The sequence below is a fragment of the Ostrinia nubilalis genome, chromosome 20 (genome assembly GCF_963855985.1).
Source record: "Ostrinia nubilalis chromosome 20, ilOstNubi1.1, whole genome shotgun sequence".
In the NCBI taxonomy this organism is placed as follows: Eukaryota; Metazoa; Arthropoda; class Insecta; order Lepidoptera; family Crambidae; genus Ostrinia; species Ostrinia nubilalis.
Window position 1 is genome coordinate 7,885,488 of NC_087107.1, and position 13,005 is coordinate 7,898,492.

The following is a 13,005-nucleotide window of genomic DNA, read 5'->3' on the forward strand; positions in this document are numbered from 1 at the left end:
AAAATTTTGCGTCACAGTTTTGTTGTAGCGCGAGTTCCGTCCGCCTTTTTTTATAGGTCCATGGAGGAAATACATGATTTAGCATGAATTATCATGAATAATATTAACTACTTATTTACCTCTCAGTGTCTTGAGGCAACTTAAAAAAGTACATTCTGTGTTTTTATTATTATTTAGGCAGTTAAATACTGCACAGTATTTAGTACACCATTTTCTTTATTTTCTTCCATCATACACAAAAATACGCGTACGTGAGTCAATGTTCGCTCGTATGTGAGGCCTTGTCGAATAGTATCCTGTAGGTGGGCCATCGTGCGTGTTTTGTTTTCGATGTAAACTCGCGGAGATGAACAGGCCTGGTTTGGGTAACAAAAGTGATTGTCTTGGTGTTAGACTTCATAAGCATCATCACCCTAGGCATCTGATATACCTACTCTTATTGGAACACCGGCATAACATGTCCCCCAAAGTGTGGATTCCAATTTGTTTCAATCAGGCTAATCTTGAAATCGAACTTTTAGTATTATCATTTCAGTCATCAGTCGTTTCAGCAACATGACGTCCACTCCTGAACATAGGCCAATGATTTCCACATTGGCCGGTTAGTAATAAAACAATAATCGAGTTCAAATCTCTAGCTTAATAGAAGTTTTACTTAAGTACACACTGTCATAACATATACTTATTGGCTTGATGATATATGTAAGTAGACACTCAGGCACTCGACCTTCCATATGAAAACATCGTGAGTAAATTGCATACTGTTTGAGAAAACTCCATAATTTTGCCGGGAGAATCGTGCGTATTTCCACACAATGATCACGATTCCTGTACCTATATGATAATATGCCTGTAGTTAGTTATACAGGGTGGAAACGATAAGTGATCACGCTCAAATATTTCTAAACTATACAAGATGTCGAAAAATTGGCTACTGATCCTGAAAATGCTTCACGAGCTCTATCAAACAGTATTAATAATAGGTTACAGAATTAACTGGATCTATCCAAAAATTAAATGTTTTCATCGTCTGTTCATTTTACGAAACTTTGTTGACATATAGGCATTCCCAAGCATCTGGCAGCAGCATAATAATATCATAACGTTGTAAAAATACAAATTCTTACATAATAATATACATGTCGCATAATACTATTTAATTTAATATAGTACGTGTGACAGAATCGTCGTACTTACTACAAGATTTTGGTCGCAAATAGTAATATAGTCATCTGATAAAATCAGTATGTTACCATACGAGTTATAGGTACTTCTGTCTGTTTGTAAGTAAATGGAACATGTTTATTGAAAATCTACTCTAAATTATGACTATTGAACGTAGAATTGTTCAATTTCTAAAGATGAAAATATAGACATAGGTCATGAATTTTTACGTAACACTTAAACATAGGTAATGGAACAACACATTAATTCATGTACGGTGCTCTTGGTAGAGTCTTGGTAGAGCTCTTGGTAGAGTCTTTGCAACGCAATATGGCTGAATTCTTTTACTCACGACAAGCTTCTTCCGACTAATTATCTACTGCATAAAACATAGCACTGTGATCCAAAGAAATGTCACATAATCTGGAAATTCCCCTCAAGGGACATTCCAACACATGCAAGCGAACCCACGGGCGGAAGTGTACCGCGCAATAAAATAATTTAAAGAAAGTAACCACGCTGAGAATGTCCGCAATCCCACTTATGGCATCTGATAAATAAGTCGTACGAACCAACGATGGTCGTTAAGGCTTTTTCAGAAGAACTGTTAAACGATCGATTTGTTTGGTCCGCACCTTTTAAAGCACATGTAATTTGGTTATTTGGCAGTTGCAGAGATCGCAGTGAGATATCGACTGCTTAACCTTCCAGTGAAATATGAGAAACCTGCATCACTTAATAAGGGTTTAAAAGTACCCACATTTGTTTTCAAAAACTGCTGCTACTCATCTAAGCTCAAAGACAGGTTAGAATCATCATCATTCACACTGCTGGAGCACGACCATTTCTAATTTACGAGATTTGGCATATATGTATTATTATGCTCTCCACGTTGCCCAAACGGCTTGGAAGGGCTGATGTTCGCATATTTATTAAATAAGGGTTACTTAGTCGCTTTTTACAATATCCACATGAAGCATAGAATAATAATAGGTCAACTTACAGGTACTCGTTATGTTTTTGAACTTAAAGTTAATTAGTTATATGGTTGCTTTTTAGTTTCAGCATAAGATTTCAAAAATCACTCTACCATCGCAAATTACTAATAAGCACATTTTGCAAACTTTCATAGAATAAAAAAAATATCCAAGCAGTCAAATTGAAGGTTAAATAAACAACGACTGGGATCTCTAATCGAACTGTCGTTGGTTATTAATTCGCTATCACGATAACAACTCTCGTTTCGGCGCTACATTTGTATCGTTGTCACCCGATGGTAGATAAGTGTTGGGTAAAATGCTGTAGTCTAATTGTTATCGATGTGTAAAGAAAAAAGGCGGTCAAGAGCGAGTCGTATTTGAATACGAAGGGTTCCGTACCATCGTACAATATAGAATACCATTTAACTATCTATTAAATATTACCGTAAACAAAAAAACTCGTTTCTTGTATATCTCCCCACCTTTCCTTTTAAAGCATGTAGGTAATTATTTGAATTCTTTTACATACTCTCTCTCTAATACTACTATAAATTGTTTTATACAGGGTGGAATTTTGTAATGCCACCTGGAGGAAAAGTGTTCTTAATATTGTAGATAGAATTTTTTTCACAAAGAAAACATTCCTTTATTTTTGAAAAGAAATAGAACTATTTATGATATACCTAGAGCCCGCTGTCAGATTTGTGCTTGACACATACGGATGAACAGTGGAGTTTTACTAATAACAACATCCCTTTGGCACCCTTGTGTACGGAACCCTAAAACCAACATTTAATTCTCTTTCCGCACTTTCACGGTACCTTTTTCAATTCGATTCTGGTTAAAATTCGATAAACGAACATTTTTATTTGAACCAATCAATCAATGGGGTCTACCCACGCAAGTGTTAAGTAGATCTGGCATGGTCACACGATTTGTACAGTGACACTCAGTGAAAGTGTTTCCGGACTTGCAAAAAACCGTGAGACTCTACCATGGACTTTTTACATAATAAAAATCTACTTGTCCGTAAAAACAATTAAGGAATTTAACAAAATGTACTTTAGATGGACCAACGGCCTCATAAAGGTAGCAGGCGCTAGATGCAGGCCGCTACCTACCGTCCTATGGCTGAAATGATGATGACTTGAGATGCACACATAATGCAAGTAAAACTGGACAAAAAACTTTTTTATGCAACTATAGGAAGAGCACTCTTACTGATTGTGCACTAGCCGCACAACAATACCTAATTCGGGATAAAAAGGAATCTGGAAAAGTTAATTATATTCTTACTCTAATGGGAATAGAATCCAATGCGACTTACTTGACTTAATGTCCTATGTCCCCTAGATGGGGCAGATGGCGTCTACAACCGTCCTCCATCGCGTTTGGTCTTGAGCTTCGCGTTTGATCTCGCTCCAAGTCTTGCCGATTTTCTTCGCCTCGTCTGCTACAGTACGCCGCCAAGTTTGTTTGGGGCCACCACGTTTGCGTTTTCCTTGGGGGCTCCAATCCAGAGCCTGTGGATGTGATCGGGGTCCCTTCGGAATCCAATGCCGTTACGGTGATTTTCACATTAAGGCCCAGTTTCACCACGCCACTATCTGACGTCGTCAAAATTAATTTCACATTTAATAAGTAATAAAAAAATCACTCGAACTTTATCTCAAATTTCATTAAATTACAAACAGCTTCCGCGCTTTCATAACCTCCTGAGACCCCCGGTGTCACTCGTGACACTTGAGTATATATTTTTTTTACAGCGCCATTTATTGGTATTTATGAAAATTAATAAAAGTGTGTGAAACGTTGGAATATGTCACATATCCAAAAAATTGCTACGCCTCGCACGAAAGGGTTTTTGATTTTGTAAACATTAATTGAAATTTTGAATTCGCGCGACCTCCGACATGACACATTCCAAGAAAAGAAAATATTATTTAAAACAAGTTTTTTGGTATTGTTTTGTGTTTTCTGTGTGCTACGGTAATATATCTCTCAGATTGTGCGATAAAACTATTAAAATGTTTCTATTGTAATAAGTATTTTCGTCAATTAATTCGAGTGTCACTGGTGACACTTTGGGCACTCGTGACTTGAATTATGGTCCTTTTTAGGATTGTCTGATGGTAACGTCAAGTCAATGTTATGCAACTTTGATGAGACAGATGATGAAAAAATTGATGCTCCATCCTCAGATCAGACCCTGGATATCATCCAAGACCAGAGTACTTGTCAATACCAATCAAATGAGTCAAAACTCGACAGAGTTACATCGTTTAGTCACAGAGTTTCTATGGCTACCTTCCGTCTCCATCATCAGATCAGCTCCATGATCTCATTATATTGAAGTCTCATCTGAGTTACATGTCTATGCAAAATTTCAGCTCAATCGGTTGGCAGGAAGTAGCTCTAATTCAGCTTCAATTCAATTCCAAGATTTTACTCAAACATACATTCACACTTTTATTGCAAGTTAAATTAAAGTTTGTAATAACAAGTTCAATAAAAGTAAATCTTATATGATTCTAAACAATTGCAGATCAATTTGAAACTAAAAACACCTATTTTACCATACCTGAAGTAATTAAAATATTAATTAATTCAAGCCCGTTTTAATGTCTTTGAAACCCGTAGTGTCACTGGTGACACCCCCCATTTTGGCGTATGTAGGGGGACTAGATTTTTTTTCGCATTTTCTGTTAATGTACAACTAACAGAAAATGCGAAAAAAAATCTAGTCTAATGAAACTTAGCCTGCCTTCCAAAATTCAAGACCATTCGACAATTTTTAGGGGTCTGGGTCTCAGGAGGATATAAACGTTATGATCTGTTTAATTATATTTATCTCGAATTGATAAATACATTAAGATACATTAACGATTCTCGCAATATACTCTCCCGCAGTACTTATTCATAAAATGCATAATAAATATGATTTTAAATATGGAATGAGCGAGGCGGGATGCTTGATATGGTAAACTTACTACTTTCTACTGGGAGTCCAGTTTAATTTGACCCACGGGAAACGTGTTTAACTAATTTGTTTTCATATCTATTGTATGACACACAGCGCCACCCTGAAAGTTCAAGCTATGCTGGATTCGCTTTCGGCACGCTGTCCAGCCTAAGGCGCTATAGTAGATGTTTAGTAGCCACCTCTCTTTGTATTATATGACAAGTGTTAACGTGTTTATTTGCCAATAAATCATTCACAGAACTCTACAACTCCATGGTGTTAATTAAAATGCAATATTCATATTCGATTTGCCGTTGTAAATAAATGTAAATAATCAAATTAAGAAAAATATATGTATTAAAACGTTGGTTTGTATTGAATCGATCCTTACATTAAGCAATGAAATCGTACAATCCAATTATTGACACAAAAAAGTTTTCAAAGGACGAGAAAGTTCCTTTTCTATAGAATCGGCGTTAATTGTACAATAAATCAATCGAAATGAACTCAAAACTTCGAGATTTAACAGCAATTGTTCCAATTTCGCAACTTTTATTTGTTACTTTACGACTGCAGAATCGTAATAAACACAAATAAATCCAGTAATTATGAGGCTTGCCTCAATAAACGACCTTACACAGGGCTCAGGAGCAGGGCCGGATTTAAAACCCTTAGGCAGGCCTAGGGGCCTTGCTGGGGCCCCAAGTTCCCTTAGGTCTGCCTAATGCTTAGAGAACCAGTGAAAAGAAATTAAAAATGTTTTATTTAAAGATAGGAAAATTATCATCAAAGTTAAAGACAATTTTACATACTGTATCGCTTAAAAGGCACCGCAATCGAGCTAAAAAAAAACAAGTAGTCGAAAAGCGCTATAATTTTACAATGAAAAAAAATTAAATGACAAAAGCTTCTCAAAATCTTCTAACAGATGGATAAGAAGGGGCCCCGAGGCATTGCTTAAGGGCCCCGACATAATCAATCCGGCACTGACTGATCAGGAGAGTTCTTAAACTTGATCGAGTATTTATTTCAAGCATGGTCAGATTGGTCAGTAAATCTGAAAGGCAATGAAATAAATACATTTATGTATGATGTATTTTATTTATAATAAATGCTTTGGATAGGTAAATAATGGAAATACAGTTTTTTCCGATGAGGAAGTAAAGGTAATGTGTCTGACCATGGAGGGGAGTCTGAGGTCATTAAGCGGCGGTAGGTAAATTGATTTTACCTTATGATTTTGTGGACCAAACATGTAATTACCTACCACCACAATAAAAGCAGATTCAGTGAATCCACGCTGTGCCAACTGAGGCGTCACTCCAATGATCACGATAGAGATACAAAAAAACCCTCAGTTACAAATAAACTCCACTACAAGAGCACGACTTTAACGCCCGTATTCACAAACGATGCTTGCTTAAGTGAAGAAGCAAATCGAACACACAGCGTTGAATAGCTGTCGAAAAGAGAGCGTATCTTCACATTAAAGGCCGGCAACGCACCTGTAACGCCCCTGGGTCTGCGGGTGTTTATGGGCGACGGTAAACACTTACCATCAGGTAATCCGTCAGCTCGTTTGCCTCCTGTCACATAAAAAAATAGAGCTCTGAGATTGGTTCGTGTGTCACCCTGTGCGTCCACACACACTGTGAGACCTCATAGTAATGTTTGTGAATACGGCGTAATTTACCAAAGGCAAAAGGAGAGTGTGAAGTCAAGAAGAAGTGATCCTACTGGGAAGGGCTTCAGTTGTTTAACCACTTTCTGTCCGATAAATTAATTTACCTATGAAGCGATGAACGTCTGTGAAAATAAACTTTAATTACGAGCTATGGCAGAATTGAGACCACAGGCGATTCATAAAAAATAAATTGGCCTCGCAATTGATCTTTTTCAAGGCTAGCTAATTGCAGACGAATTACCACGATCACTCCATTAATATAAAGACCATATTATTATTCTTGATGATACATTTGTCCTTCTGCTTTACCATTTATCTCCTTTGATAGTTGCTTTATTCACAAATAGTTTAACATACTAATTTACCATCATGCCACTACTTATCTGAAAACAAAATTGAACAAACATCATTTAAATTCTACGTTAAGTTTTAACCTGCCTCGCTCAAGCAAAAAGATATTTTAAAGTGAACAACAAACATACATTAGCTTCTATAAATAAACCGCCAGTTAAAATTCACTGAGATTACAATCGAAACAATACGTAATCTTTACACAAAGACTTAATCAAACGTCAACCCTGCGCGAGAGTCGAATTTTTATAAGACAATGGGTCTCAAACTGTCGAAAAAAGGATAAATTCGAAAAATGTAAAAGAAAGTTCACAAAAATGAATCTATGCCTAAGCCTACACGTAGGTAAAGAAGCAATTTACTATCAGATAAAATTAAATACCAAATAATAAGTAGAAGTAGGCACCACTTAATAATTTTGACGATAGTGAACATAGCGCACGTTCGCGTTAAATGTAGAGACACAATACCAAGATGTATTTTTATAAGAGCTCATGCGTACACAACACAATCATTTTGTTGAAAATCGTGACATGCAACTCTGCCCAGCAGATCAAGCGCCGCAAGTGGAACTGGATTGGCCACACTCTCCGAAGGGATCCCGATCACATCCCCAAGCAGGCTCTGGATTGGAACCCCCAAGGAAAACGCAAACGTGGTCGCCCCAAGCAAACTTGGCGGCGCACTGTGGCAGACGAGGCGAAGAAGATCGGCAAGACTTGGAGCGAGATCAAACACATAGCTCAAGACCGAACGCGATGGAGGACTGTTGTGGATGCCCTCTGCCCCATCTAGGGGACATAGGACCATAAGTCAAAGTAAGTCAACTCTCCCTAATCCTCGACTTGAGACAGTTTTAGAACCGCTGTATAAGCGGATTATAATGGCATTAGGACGACTAAAGATTTATTCCGGAGACGTCCAATATCAGACCTTCTTGTGAATACTGATTTGAGTCCAGAAATATAAGGAGCTATTGCAAAATTAAGGAAATCGCAGGCACATGGGGAATAAATAATAGATCATTTACCACCCATAACGATGGTTCATCGGAAAACGAATTATTAATTGTACGAGAGAATGGTGGTCATATTTGAATAAAAATAAACCGGAATTATCTAGTACCCAAGAAACAACCCAAAGAACAAGCTTTGCTTAGTTTAGGACTAGAGGCGCAGTGTAAAATGTCCAAGGATATTTATTTTATTTATTTATTTATTGAGTAGGTAACAATTTAACTGACATTCGATGTCTCTGCAATAAGACCGACGGCTTAACGAGCTTTAGAATCATACATGTGTTGAAGTACGTGCATTCAAGCCTGCAATATGTCCTTAATAACTTAGAACTTTTAAGTGACATTAGACTAAGTCCCTCCTGGAAATCGAACCCGAAACCTCTAAGAGCTGAAAAAATCCAACTCACTGTCACGGTTAGAGCTTTAGGGCCAAGTGACATATTTAGAATTTATAGTTAAGTTAGAGAAATAAAAGATAGATTTAAGTTAACAAGTCATTTATTTCAATTTAAGAGAAAGAGACCTTTAGGGTGTGACTTACGAGCAAACTATCGTATCGCACGAGATTCGTCACCGGTGGTAGTATTATTCAAACCACTGTCCTCGCTAGCATCGATGGTGATGTGGGTTGGTTCCTCGGGATGGCAGGACCGCAGAGTCGTCGACGCGCCAGACGGCTAGGGCCGTACGCACTGTGGTGTAGGGCCACTTAGAGTGTGCGCACGGGCCGTCCGACACGGCAGGCAGCTCCGCCGGGTTGAGAAGCCAAGTGGTAGTTCGGCTGTAGTGCGCTGGCCATGCATGGCAGGTTTTTGTAGTGAAGAAGATGAGCGTGAAGGTAAACGTGAACCCTGCAAATCAAAGCGGACACTAAAGCAGTTGCTAGCTTTTGTCCGTTTGACTGCGACATCAAAATACTAGCGAAGCAGATGGAATGATTTTGGTAATAAATGGTGATGTAATGATGTGGCAGTCAAACAGAATTACAATAGGTGCAGTGAATGTGATTGCAGTGAAGTAGGCAAAAATATCAAATTATGTAAGTAGACAATTATTTAGAATATCATCTATGTAGGCAATTAATTTGTAAAACAATATAGGTAGGCAATAATTTAGAATAATTAGAACAAGTAGAATAAGATTAGAATAGTTCAATTTAGCAAATTAAATAGAATTTAGAAAGTGTCGTTACAGTACGACCAAGGTCATTTAAAGGTCATGACGTGTCGATGTCATTTCATAAAATATTTAGTTTATTTATTTAATAATGTAGTAAGTTGTAAAATAATAATATTAAGAAGATATAGAAATAGGAAATTTGTATGAAATGACACCGAGCACATGGATAGCACATTTCGAGAACAAAATGGCGGCTAGGTACTTACATTTAGGACAAGTATAAAATCTAGGCTTAAAATACTTTTGCAACACTCACCCGGTAGCGGGGTTCACCAATACGCGATTACATTTTAGAGTTTTATAAAGTTACGTACATCGCGGGTCCGGCGGTGACGGACAGCGATACGTCCGTGCTCAATAACGCTCTGGCTCGGACTACGAGACGCGGCGGGAGCATCGAGGCCGTAGGCGCGTCGCTTGCGCATGCATAAAAAACAGCCCGCCCGCTCGACAGAGAACAAAAGAAATATTTAACAACTTGTTTCGCGCGGGTTTGCTTGTAGATTTATTATTTTATTTATTTTATTAGTGTAGAATAATATGAATTACTTAATTAAGTTATTTAGTTAGGTAGCTTACGTAGATTTAGATATTTTATTATTTTAGTTTATTTATTTAGGTAGATAATAGTAATTAAATTAGAATTTAGATCTAAGATAACGGTCAGCGGTAACGCTAACCGTTACATATCCCCCTTTTTACGGTAGGATTTTACCTAAGGAAAATCCGCTATCTCAACTGTACTAGCTAATCTTGAGTCTGACTAACAAAATAAACATTTTAGGTCTGTTTACTTGCAACCTGACGTACAGAGTATATGATTTTTAGTAGATCTCATAATACTCACAAGATTTATTAAGTTAAGATTTAGAGAAAGTCATAAGATAACTATAAATTAAATGAAGAGGTCGGAATATTATCTGTAGGGTAGACTACAGCTAATTACAAGTATGCGCAGTTGTTTAGCAACTGCTGCACCCAACAACTTCCTATCTTAAGTCCTAAGCAATGCAAAGAGGTACTTAGTAGAGTGTACCTTGCAATCCATTTTAGATGGTGCGTCAGACAAGACAGTTAAAAATAGTTTTAGACTTTATAATTAAGGTAGATTTTCAATTATAGGTTTAAGAGATACCGGTAGGTAAGATACGAGTAGGTCTAATAAATTGTTTATTTTTAGTATTATTTACAATTTATTATTTAATTTAATAGTTTAATTATAAGTACCACTTTTAGTTACAAGTTAAATTTATATTTTAGTTAGAATTACCGAGTACGTAATAGAAAAAAATACTAGGTAGGCACGCGGGTGTGTGTTGCAATTTACACAATAAGACAGTAAGCATTACAATTTAGTTTAACAATAGCAAAATCTATGTGTGGTAGGTAGTAGTAAAAGTTAAATTATATTACCAAAGGTAGGTAGAATTTAGTTAATATTTTAAAATGTAGGTAGATACATTTTATATTTTAGAAAATTATAGTAGGTAGAATAGTGTAGCTATTCTCCACAAAAAATTACAAGTTTAGTACTACCACACAGAGATTACAATATTAGTTACAATCTTATAACTAAGTTATTTGAATGCCAACACCAAGAATAACCATTTATTACAAGTAAAACTCACTGGTAACGTCTCAAGTGCGATAGAATAGACCGGTATGGGCGCCAATGTCACGGTTAGAGCTTTAGGGCCAAGTGACATATTTAGAATTTATAGTTAAGTTAGAGAAATAAAAGATAGATTTAAGTTAACAAGTCATTTATTTCAATTTAAGAGAAAGAGACCTTTAGGGTGTGACTTACGAGCAAACTATCGTATCGCACGAGATTCGTCACCGGTGGTAGTATTATTCAAACCACTGTCCTCGCTAGCATCGATGGTGATGTGGGTTGGTTCCTCGGGATGGCAGGACCGCAGAGTCGTCGACGCGCCAGACGGCTAGGGCCGTACGCACTGTGGTGTAGGGCCACTTAGAGTGTGCGCACGGGCCGTCCGACACGGCAGGCAGCTCCGCCGGGTTGAGAAGCCAAGTGGTAGTTCGGCTGTAGTGCGCTGGCCATGCATGGCAGGTTTTTGTAGTGAAGAAGATGAGCGTGAAGGTAAACGTGAACCCTGCAAATCAAAGCGGACACTAAAGCAGTTGCTAGCTTTTGTCCGTTTGACTGCGACATCAAAATACTAGCGAAGCAGATGGAATGATTTTGGTAATAAATGGTGATGTAATGATGTGGCAGTCAAACAGAATTACAATAGGTGCAGTGAATGTGATTGCAGTGAAGTAGGCAAAAATATCAAATTATGTAAGTAGACAATTATTTAGAATATCATCTATGTAGGCAATTAATTTGTAAAACAATATAGGTAGGCAATAATTTAGAATAATTAGAACAAGTAGAATAAGATTAGAATAGTTCAATTTAGCAAATTAAATAGAATTTAGAAAGTGTCGTTACAGTACGACCAAGGTCATTTAAAGGTCATGACGTGTCGATGTCATTTCATAAAATATTTAGTTTATTTATTTAATAATGTAGTAAGTTGTAAAATAATAATATTAAGAAGATATAGAAATAGGAAATTTGTATGAAATGACACCGAGCACATGGATAGCACATTTCGAGAACAAAATGGCGGCTAGGTACTTACATTTAGGACAAGTATAAAATCTAGGCTTAAAATACTTTTGCAACACTCACCCGGTAGCGGGGTTCACCAATACGCGATTACATTTTAGAGTTTTATAAAGTTACGTACATCGCGGGTCCGGCGGTGACGGACAGCGATACGTCCGTGCTCAATAACGCTCTGGCTCGGACTACGAGACGCGGCGGGAGCATCGAGGCCGTACCCGTAGGCGCGTCGCTTGCGCATGCATAAAAAACAGCCCGCCCGCTCGACAGAGAACAAAAGAAATATTTAACAACTTGTTTCGCGCGGGTTTGCTTGTAGATTTATTATTTTATTTATTTTATTAGTGTAGAATAATATGAATTACTTAATTAAGTTATTTAGTTAGGTAGCTTACGTAGATTTAGATATTTTATTATTTTAGTTTATTTATTTAGGTAGATAATAGTAATTAAATTAGAATTTAGATCTAAGATAACGGTCAGCGGTAACGCTAACCGTTACATCACCACCCGCTGGACTACAGAGAAGGATGAAGGTGCCGACCGTACAGCCGTATCCCGTATCAGTATAGTGATAAGGGTCACATACCTTGAAATACCTTCATACCTTCAAGGATGGAGCTGATGCAAGTTACGCTGAAGCTATTATCCCACCAAACACGATACTACGGAAACGTCGTGCGTTTCGCTCCAATTTCACGGTATGTACTTTCTAACCGGCACGTCTCACTGCAACTTATCACCACAAAGTAGATAGGATCAGAAAACTCACTCAAAAACTAGTGATTGCTACCTGATTAGGTAGATGACAACACACCACTGATCAATTTAATACTTTTAATTAGGAATAAGATCCTACCTATGACGTCTCACTCCAATAAATTTATTGATGTCAAAAAAAAATTGAGATGAAAATTACCTACTCGGTTGTCAAGGCCTATAAATATGTGCTTTCGAATAATACTTTGGAAGAAACGATCGAATATTTTTTGTATGTTATGTTTTTGGTGTTCCTGAACAAATAAATAAAAA

At 37.2% G+C, this 13,005-nt stretch overlaps 1 long non-coding RNA gene across 1 annotated transcript; it reads right to left on the minus strand.

Annotated features, from left to right (window-relative positions):
• Positions 1-8,639: 8,639 nt before the first annotated feature.
• LOC135081581 (uncharacterized) lies at positions 8,640-12,179 on the minus strand. Its single transcript, XR_010259218.1, has 3 exons — positions 12,040-12,179; positions 9,595-11,455; positions 8,640-9,010 (listed from the first exon to the last, which is right to left on the minus strand). It is a non-coding gene; the product is annotated as an uncharacterized LOC135081581 (long non-coding RNA).
• Positions 12,180-13,005: the final 826 nt, after the last annotated feature.